General features: G+C 35.2%; 1 protein-coding gene across 1 annotated transcript in view; it reads left to right on the top strand.

Moving 5' to 3' along the window:
• Positions 1–3,953: 3,953 nt before the first annotated feature.
• The window catches only part of LOC140441531 (uncharacterized), a 30,090-nt gene continuing 25,510 nt past the window's right edge, over positions 3,954–8,533 (top strand). The window contains exon 1 of the mRNA XM_072532311.1: positions 3,954–3,978. The gene's annotated coding sequence lies outside the window, so the exon portion shown is untranslated. The remainder of the gene's footprint in view (positions 3,979–8,533) is intronic.

The following is an 8,533-nucleotide window of genomic DNA, read 5'->3' as shown; positions in this document are numbered from 1 at the left end:
CGCTTTCAGTCCCCGCGTTAGCCATTGAGGGGGTTCGGTGATGGCATGGGCAGTAATATCCCGAGAGGCGCACACTAAATTGATATTTAAGGAGGGTTCGTTGACTGCACACTGGTATATTGAGGAAATTTTAGCGAATCACGTAGTATCCTTTTTTCAATTTATCGGAGATGATTTTTTATTAATGCAAGATAATGCGCGTGTAACGGTATTTAATCCAGCATCAGATCCAAGTAATCTTTTTTAATAACGTAACACACATTTGCGAAAATAGATTGTTTGTTTACGACATTGAAAATATCGTTGTAACGAGGACACACGCTGACCTAGTGAAATTTGCGATGTAGTCGAAAGCTTATTAAATAACGTGTATCAATTAACAAATAACAAACATATTATAATAACAAACTCACGTGTGTTAAATAGCTGGAAATCACGGGATTAATAGCATTATCATTGTTGTTAAGAATGAAGAATCAAGAGAATGGTCGAGGTTAATATTGTCAACTGAGTACTATCTAGTATTGTACTTAGATAACTAATAATCCAAATCATGAGTATCTAGTGTGTTTAAATAATTACCCATTACAAGAATATATACAACATAATTATATGGTGATCCAGCTTTATTACACGTGACTCCACTCTGTAATGTGTGTCACGCAATATTTAGAGGAAGTTGGTATTAATAAAATGAACTAGCCAGCGTGTTCGCCAGATCTGAACGCAATAGAGCACGTTTGGGACATGCTTGGTAGAAATATTAGAAGTCCCACCAGCCTCAAATAACGAACTTCGTTTGGCTCTAGAAGAGGAATGGCTAAACATCCAGCAAGATGATATTCGCAACCTCATAGACAGCATAAGCAGACGTGTGCAGGCAGTTATATAGACTAGGGCAGTGGTTCCCAACATGGCTGAGGGGTCCGCAAGATATAAAAATAAATATATGAAGAGCCAGGGAGAAAAACGATATAATTCCATTTTGCAAATTTTTTAGGAGAGCGAAAACAAAGTTTTTCTCTCTAAATCTTTAAAATTAATAACATATATCGCGCAAACTTAACTAATTAACTCTTAATTAACTATAACTTAAAGTTATATAAAATTTTAGATTGTTAACTATAATTTTGTTTATATACCTAAAAAAATATTTTCGTGTAAGACAGATTCGGCCTCCCCTCTTCACCACCATTGGAAGCACTGGAACTAAATACTACCATCAGCAATAATTCTATGCAAGAGAATGTTGGGTGATGCGGCTGTTAAGATAATAAGTACTGTTTCGCTCTCTAACAACACTGTTTAAAGACGAATTTCAGATATGGCCAATAACATTGAAGATACATTGCTGGTCAGACTTAATATGAGCGACATGTTTGCTCTTCAATTGGACGAAAGCACCGACATTCAAAAAAAGCAATAATGTGTTTTGTTCGATTTTTGTGGGACGACCAGATATTGGAATATTTTCTTTTTTCATGAAAACACACAACAGCAGCAGATATTTTTACTGCATTGAATGATTTTTTCAATAAAAATGACGTCACATGGACAAAATGTGTGGGCTTGTCTACGGATGGAGCAAAATCAATGGCTAGCCACAAAGCAGGGCTTCAAGCTCGTGTCAAAGCAGTAGCTCCTGAGGTGAAATAGATACACTGTTGTATTCATCGTGAAGCCTTGGTAGCCAAAACATTGCCTGAACCTTTGCAGAAGATACCTAACGAAGTAGTTCAAATCGTTAATTACATTAAAACTCGACCTCTGCAATCCAGATTATTTTCTTTGTTGTGCAAAGAGATTGGCAGTGAGCATGAATACCTTCTTATACGGAAGTAATGTGGCTCTCCCGAGGGAGAATATTGACAAGATTTTTTGAACTTAGAGAGATGAAGTTCGTGTTTTTCTTCTTGACACCAAGTACGCAGATGTTCTCACTGACTTTTCTTGGCTTTGCTCAACTGCCTACTTAGCTGACGTGTTTGAACACTTGAATGTATTGAACTTAAGTTTGCAAGCGAAAAATGTAGACATTTTCAAAGTTGAAGTGCTATGGTAAAAAAGTGCCAGCTGTGGGCGGCAAGGATTGAAAACGAGTCGTTCACTAACTGTCCTAATTGGAAACAGTTCTTGGAGTCTGCAGAGCAGAGTTTACCTGACCCGATAAAGATCAACGCAGCTGAGCACGTATGTAGCCTAGCCACGATTTTTAGGATATACTTCCCTGAGCCTGACCCTGACGATGGTTGAGTCCTCACAAAAGAAGAACAAGATAAACTTGTGGATTTGTCGAGTTGTGGTACGCTGAAGGACATTTTTAATGGCGATAAAATAGCAGACTTCTGGGCAACAGCACGCAAGGATTACAAAGAACTTGGAGACAAGGCCATGAAAAGAATCCTTCCGTTTGCAATAACCTATCGGTGTGAGCAAGCATTTTCTTCCATGTGCTTCATGAAAAACAAATTTAGGAATCGACTTGATATGCGGTCGGAATTCAGAGTGAAAGTTTCAAGTTTGGAACCTAACATTACAGAAATAATGGATTCTAAGATTAAATTCAACATATCTCATTAATTGAGGAGTGAAAATTAAAACTAATAATGTACTTGTGTAGTTACTCTGTATTTTCACAAATAAATCCTAAATAGCATTAGTTTGATTTATATTTTCACATATTTTGGCTCTTTTCAGGTTACTTTAGGTTTGTTTAGGTCTTTAGCAAATAGTGGGGGTCCTCGTCATTATAGTACCTTGATGAAGGGGTCCTTGGAAAAATTTAGTTGGGAACCCCTGGGCTAGGGGAAGCAATACAAAGTATTAAGTTATTTTTTAGTAGTTTTTCTTTGTTATTTGCTTACTTGGTTAAGTTACATTTAAGTTGTTTTTTTTTTATGTTTTGTTATTGTTATCATTGTTCATTAAAACCAAGATCATGACGTTGCTTTTAATCATTATTTAAATACAGTGCTTCTGGGATGTCGATATGACATTCCTTCGATATCAGTCACCAAAGCCCCCATAGTCGTATTACAAATTAATACAAAAGATAATAGTAATAATAGGAAAAGTCGTAAATTGTGGGAGGTAAAGTCATTTCGCTCCTAAAAATGAACCAATCCATATTTTCACATGAGACAAAAAACATAATAGTTAGAAGAAATGGTTGCAACCGAAAAACAAGGTTTTACGAAAATCCACTAACGGAATTATTCCACAGGATGTTTCAAAGTTAGGATAAAAAACCACCTTTCGATTAACCCCGTATAATAAGTTAAATACAAAATTTTATTAAAAAACTCGCTATACTAAATTAAAATTTATAAATTTTTACATAGTGTGCTAAAAAAATCATCATATAGGGCTAAAAATAAAAAATGGAATTGAATTGGACCAAAATTTTCTCCATTGCGTTTTTTTGCATCTGAGTGTAGTTGATTTGATTGTTTTTGCAAATATTTTGAAACAACACAAACAAAACTCTACAGTAAAAATTCAATATCTTTTGATCAGTGTTCCATAGACAAAAATTAAAATAGGAGTGAAAAATACAGCTTTCGTATACAATTTTTGCATTTTAGCGCAAATGAAGTCGAATTTCTATAAAGCTGTTAATAAATAAACCTTTTGCTATTTTTGCCATTTTTTACGATTCTCACGAGATCTATAAAATGTGTCACTTCCATTGACTGGTCGTTGGGGAATTTTCATTGTTAGAGTCTAATTTGTAGAATTTTTATTTTTATTTATTACTTTATTACCTAGGAATTTCCCAACTAAGAATAGTTGGCCGACACGTCACACATCTGGCATATCTTTAGTTTGTTTTTATCTAAATAATACCTTTCGTTTAATGTTTAGCCCAGAGAAAGTTTTAAAATTGTCATTCAATTTTTGTTTTTTGTGCCTAACTAAAATTTTTATCATGAAAAAGTGAACAATGATAGAGTTTACTACACAGCTTGTGGAAAAATTGTAAGTATATTTTATACTTTTTGGTAAGAATTAGTTTAACTTGTTTAATTGTTTATCGCAACAAATTGAAATTAATTTAAAATTGATTTGACATTAAATTTGACAAAAATTTGACATTTTCTTTAAATAGAAATGACACTTTCACAATGGTTAAAAATTGTTTAAGACCCAAGTGGTAATGCTGTAGTATGCGTTGATTGAACGTTGAGTGAAAACTCCTAAATATACCACGGGAATACAAAAAATTTAGTGTCTGACGGGAAAGTTCAAATCTCTTACCGGATTTTTGAGACGCCTGCGCCCTTGAAAACATCAAGTTAAGAAATGTTTAATGAAGATCGTTGTAAATTGGTAGCATCCAATATCCCATTGTCAAATGAAAATTTAAAATTTTTTCTTCAGAAATATTGCAAAATTATTATTCTAAGCCCAACAACGTTAAGAAGGAATAACAAAAAAGTAAAAAGTAATGATTTTTACTTATGCATGGGTGAAACACGGATTCCGTTGGGCGTTATATAGCTCATGCATTGATTAGAGTTCCAAATTAGTCCTGATCAAAAGCATATTTAATTGCATCTAAACAGTTAGAAAAAATGAATCGTCTAACAGTTACAAGATTCGTACAAGAACAATTAGGGGACTTCTTTCTACCAGATCTCATTCCTTGTGAAAAGTTCTTGCTGTTTTTTTCCAATGATGCACCCTATGTGGTGAAAGCAGGACAACATATTAAAATATTTTATTCAAAAGTTAAACATGTAGAGATAGTTCAAACACTCCTGACCACGACTCAGTAGACGAAATTTTGTTTACAATAGAACCTTTCTGCCTTTACGTGAATTTTGACCCCGTCTTCGCGCAGCTCCATGGTCATGAGTGTTTGCACTATCTCTAACATGTTTGGCGCATGGTGGCATAGAATTGCGGGAAAAATTAGAAAATTTTTTGTTCCTCTTATTAACCCAGATATGCCCATTACTTATTATGTCTACTTGTGATTTTAATTATTTTTTTTTTCTTATGATGGTTTAATTTAGGGTAAACTAAAATATTCTTGTATACCTCCTATTTTTACACTAGATACTTATTATTCACACTGTATAAACGTATTTTAAATGTTGTTTTCGACACATAAATAATAATTTATAAAATTCAATCCAAACGCAATTAAAAACAGTAAACAAATTATTCCTTATTCATTAAGTATCGAAATACTCCCGTTGTAGAATAAGGTTTTTTCCTATTTTTGAATATTTTTCATTTCTGGAAATATTTTGTTTATTAAAACTCATTATTTTGGACAAAGTAAATATTATAGAACTATTTAATTAGAATAAAAGTAGTTAACAACTCCTTCCTAAATAACTGGAAGATTTGAGCTTCTGGGCTGTTTCTATATAAACTAAATCTCTTTATCAATAATTTAATTGTAGACTTACTTCAGTTGCAGCATGTTCTAGTGCACGAGAAAGTGCAAATAAAACAACATATTAGTATTTTCATGTTTTATTAAGCAACAAGTGTCTTAATTCAGTTACGGACCTTCTACAAAAGGTGCCCTGGTGACAGCACAACACGCGTCTCGTTCATTCCTAGCAGGAATACAACAATATATTAGACGAAAATAAAATTTATTTTTTTGATAAATATACAAAATTTTGGGCGTCCTATATGTAGGACGATGGGCACTTAGGTACCTACATTAACTATACACTTTTGTGTATAGTTAATGTAGGTACCTAAATGTATGGTATATCAAAAAACATTAGACGTGGAGTCCTTTGTCGCATTTTGAACATCTGGTGGTTGTTTATTTATGGCAATGTGCACAGCGCGTTTGCTTATTTTGAAGAATTACCAAATGATCCATATAATCAAACCTATTGTCTAAATCTTCGGTGGATGACTTATGACCTTTAGAATGTGTTTCATTTTTTTTAATTTTGTATTAATAGCGCAGTGGCTACTCGTCTTCGGAATTTTAACTGATCTAGGTCCGTACCTCTTTGTCTATGCAACTGCCAAGCATTTTGCAGAGCTACATCAATACACTGTGCCACCAGCGGAAAATACCATTTCTTCCCCTCAGTGAAATTCTATAAAGGCTCAAATTTTGATCACATCTGTCTACTCCTCCCATGTGTGCATTGTACAAATTTACCAGATGTGGCTGCGACACCTAAAATATATATTGTAAAATGTCATGAAACTAAGCATGTTGTTGAAAATAAAAATTAAATGCGTTTGTAATAATAATCTAAAAAACTATAACTTACCTGAATATTTGTTCGTTCTTTTCGTGAAAATATTTTCACTCTATGCAGGGGGTTTCCGCTTACTGCATTTGAGCACAGGATGACAATGCTGTTGTCATGCCACTTCACTACAATAATGTTCTGGTTTTCTGTTTTTTTGAAATCGAAAACGCCTCGAGCTTGCTTTTTCATTTCTTTTGAGTTTGTTAGTGGCCCATTAGGTATGCGATTTTCACGTATTGTGTCGGTAGCGTCGAAAGTTTTTTCCGATAGCAATTCTAACAAAGATAACGTGGAAAATAAATTATCAAAAAATAGGTGCATCCGTTTTTTAGGCCACCTAGTTCTTAAAACGTCGGCATACTCCAATACAACAGATGGCCCTACTCCATAATCAATATAATTTTCGCTAATATTTGTGGAAGTACCTTAGATTAGATTAGATTGAGAGGTGGCCTTTCGGCATATTCCACTGCGACCTTTTCAGATCTATTGTGGTCCTCTAGTCCTAGATAACATTCTCTAGCCTGACCCTTTTTATAAAGTCTAGTAGCTTCGAGACTGTACCTTCCATGTAGCTATTTGCCGGTGGATTTTCTTCTCCTAATGCAAAGAACCGCACATTTGCCAGACTGTTACACACTGGCATAAAATGTGCTCTGCTGTTTCTTCTTCGAGGTGACAGAATCTGCACAGGTCATCATCTGATAATCCCATCAGCTTCAAGTGCCTATTCAGCTTACAGTGCCCTGTTAGAAGACCTACTATGACCTTGACTGTTTTCCTGTCTTTGCTTATTAGGTCTGCCGTAAATTTTGGCGAAAGTTCTGTAATGAACTGTTTCGCCTGTCTTTGTCCTGGTGAATTCCTCCACCATTCCAGAGATTTGCGAGCTACCCACTTCCTTGTAGCCGTTCTTGTTACTGATTTAGCAACTCCGCAGAAGGGTTCTGGTCCAATGAATGGTAATGATGAGCCTTGTTTGGTCATTTCATCTGCTTTTTCATTGCCCTTATAACCCTCGTGCCCCGGTACCCAGGCTACCTGTAACCTTCCTACGGTCTCCTAGTTTATTTAGGGCACACACGCAATCCCATACTAGCTTAAAATTGACCTCTACAGAATTGAGTGCCTTAAGCGCTGCCTGACTATCTGTGAAGATGGCAACTGAACAGAACGTTCTTTCCTGCCTTTCTATTTCTTCCACGCAGTGATGGATTGCAGTTATTTCCGCCTGGAAAACTGTCACATCCTTAGATAGACTTACCGGGAAATCTATCTCTTGATTTGTCCCTACTATGCCGGCTCCCACACCCTCCGATGTTTTTGAGCCATCCGTGTACCAGGTAGTTGCAGCTTGTATGGGTACACCTTTATTCCAGTCTTCCCTGCCTGGTATCTTAATTGTCAACTTATTGTTAAAGCTATATCTCGTAACTGTTGCATCGATAGGTTTCCCCATCACAATATCGGCTTTTAGCTCCTCGATTAGCTTTCTGTTGTCAGTATCATGCATCTGGCTTATATGTCGCTGACTATGGATTAATCTGTGTATAACCCTTGTATATAACCATAGAGTCATTTTGGGGTTACGTCCCCAATTCTTACCGCACATTCTTCTACATCTGCCTGTGATCAAACAATGACCTAACTTTAGCAAATTTGTCGGATGTATTTATAGTGACGTTGTCAGTTAGGTGAAAGTGAGATAGAATACATTCAAATATGTATATTCCTTGACAAAGCTTCAGAAACCAGTACATTTTGATTGTCTCTTTCGTTTTCCCAGAACATTCTCCGCCTCGGAACTGGCACTCGGCACATATCCACTGAGTAATAACACTCCAATGAATGCTTTTATCTCACCTTTTTTCTATTTTCAGGCAATGGTTTTGTTGCCCTGCATATCGATTTGATTCGACAACTATTAGGTCCAATATTTTGTCATCAAAAAATAAAGAAAACATATCTGAAGGGGTTTGCAGAGGTATTTCTTCTTCATCGTTACTAAATTCTTCACCATCATACACCGAATCTTCGGTTTCCCATTTATAAATCTTTTTTCTCTTTATTGTTTTTGTTCTCTTTGATGGCGTTTTATATAATAAATAAAAAATAGTGATAAAACAGAGCAAACTCTGTTTTATCTACTCAGTCGTGGAAGATGTAACTAATTATGTAAACCATACGTGAGATATTCGGTGTAAATATAATTCTTTGTGTTGTGAACTCACAACATATGACATGATTATTATTAAATTGGTAGAACGTGTTCCAATTCCAAATTCCTTTTCTCT

Source organism: Diabrotica undecimpunctata, chromosome 5 (assembly GCF_040954645.1).
Source record: "Diabrotica undecimpunctata isolate CICGRU chromosome 5, icDiaUnde3, whole genome shotgun sequence".
Lineage (NCBI taxonomy): Eukaryota > Metazoa > Arthropoda > Insecta > Coleoptera > Chrysomelidae > Diabrotica > Diabrotica undecimpunctata.
This window is presented reverse-complemented; position numbering and strand designations above follow the sequence as displayed.